The sequence below is a fragment of the Saccopteryx leptura genome, chromosome 1 (assembly GCF_036850995.1).
Source record: "Saccopteryx leptura isolate mSacLep1 chromosome 1, mSacLep1_pri_phased_curated, whole genome shotgun sequence".
In the NCBI taxonomy this organism is placed as follows: domain Eukaryota; kingdom Metazoa; phylum Chordata; class Mammalia; order Chiroptera; family Emballonuridae; genus Saccopteryx; species Saccopteryx leptura.
Window position 1 is genome coordinate 14266484 of NC_089503.1, and position 2184 is coordinate 14268667.

Consider the following 2184-nt stretch of genomic DNA (forward strand, 5'->3'; position numbering starts at 1 on the left):
TTTGATTGTGTTAGAACTGAGAATGAGTTTTGCATCTTGAGTCTTCTTTATGCTAGTGATATAATTTTAAAATATCACCAATTTCCCAAATTCTTTATTGTTAATTGTAAAGTAAAAATTATAATAATACTCATTGCATACACACACATTTATATGTAAGATGCTTAACATTAGGTCAAGATAATTTTGAAAGATAAACAATTAAAACGTACTGCACATTGTATTTATACATTTTAATTTAACAATTTTCTTCTTTTTATTTGTTCCTTTAGTTCTCACTTATACAACACATCTCATGATTCCCATAAATAATTGATGGAGAATAAGACAGAAGTGACACACTTCATCCTCCTTGGACTAACCCATGTCCTAGAACTACAGGTCCCCTTCTTTATCATGTTCACTCTCATTTATCTCATCACTGTGGTTGGGAACCTCGGGACAATTGTGCTGATTTTCTCGGACTTTCCTCTCCACACTCCTATGTACTTTTTCTTTAGTAACCTGTCTCTGGTGGATTTGTGTTACTCCTCATCTACCACTCCCAAAGTCATGGCTGGGTTACTTATAGGCAACAAGGTCATCTCCTACAATGCCTGTGCTGCTAAGATGTTCTTTTTTGGTGCCTTTGCCACTATAGAAATTTACCCATTGTCCTCCATGGCCTATGACCACTATGTAGCAGTGTGCAAACCCTTACATTACCTCATGACCATGACGACAGGTGTGTGTGTGCATCAGGCCTAGGCTCCTACATCTGTGGTTTCTAAAATACCTCCTTCTATGTTGGGAACATATTCAGTCTTTTTTTTTTTTGGTAAGTCCAATGTGGTCAATCACTTTTTCTGTGATGCTCCAGCTGTCATGGCTCTCTGTAGTTCAGATACACACATAAGTGAATAATTTCTTGTTTTTATGTCTAGCTTTAATGTCTTTTTTGCTCTTCTGGTGGTATTAATTTCTTACCTATTTATATTTATTACCATCATGAAGATGCACTCAGCTCAAGGCCACAAGAAAGCTTTGTCCACCTGCACTTCTCATCTCACTACTGTCTCTGTCTTCTATGGGACTGTCATCTTCATGTACTTACAGTCCAGCTCGAGACATTTCATGGACAGAGAAAAAATAGCTTTTGTCTTCTATTCTATGGAAATCCACATTCTGAGCCCTCTGGTCTACAACCTGAGAAATAAGGACGTCAAGAGTACATTTAAAGTTGTTGTTGAGAAGGCACACTTTTCAATGTGATTAGGATTTAAGCCTTGTAGTATGCTGAATAGCACTGTTTAATTTCTTTCAGAATTTTACCATGCAGTGAATTACTCTTTAAGCTCTATATTGCATTTAAATTTCTAAAATAATGTCTTTAGCTTTTCAAAAGTTTTTGTCTTTTGAAAAGAAAACATATTCAGAAATGTAATACTTGACAGAGGATGGTTAAGTAAAAGCATTAGAAGTTTTGGCCCCTACTTGGCAAATGTCACTAATGACATCTTGTTTATTCACTTGTTCCACTTACATTGTCTCTACCACATGCCAATGCAAATATGCATGTTAAAGTGGAGCACAAACAAGGTGACGGACCAAGGCATATATATGTACTCCACGTGGGCACTCACACTGGAGTGGGACATTGTAAGAAGTAAATGGAATATAGCTAGTTCTGAAAACTTTACCCCAGGTGAAAGGGAAAGGAGTTGAGTGTGTGTCTAACATCTTGCAGTAGAGTGCCCAAGGACAAGGAGGCAAGTGGTTTACTACAACTGACATGGCTCTATTATATTGGGAGAAAATTCACACCATGAATCTTTTCTCAAAGTAAATGAAAGGAGTACAATATGCATCCAGTGGTCCAACCTATTAGTGCATTGCTGTAGAGAAAGGGGTGAATGTTTTACAGAAGCCATCACTTTTCTATGAGATTGGAAGAAAATATAAACATGAGACTTCCCCTCCAGGACAGATAGACATGGGTGGAGTGCACAGCCATTATAAAGAGTTTAGGAATCTCCCAGTGTCTCTAGCTATGCTAGTTGGGGGAAACCTTTTTTTATTCAGATGCACTAAGAATAAAAGCTACAAGAAACACAAAAATTTGGAAAATATGACACAACAAAAAGAATATAATGAATTAGTCATTGATCTTAAAGAAATAAAGATTTGTGAATTCCCAGAAAAGGA

General features: G+C 36.7%; 1 pseudogene; it reads left to right on the plus strand.

The window, feature by feature from the left end:
* Positions 1–315: 315 nt before the first annotated feature.
* On the plus strand, positions 316–1251 carry LOC136388595 (olfactory receptor 5B2-like; annotated as a pseudogene).
* The last annotated feature ends 933 nt before the right edge of the window (positions 1252–2184 follow it).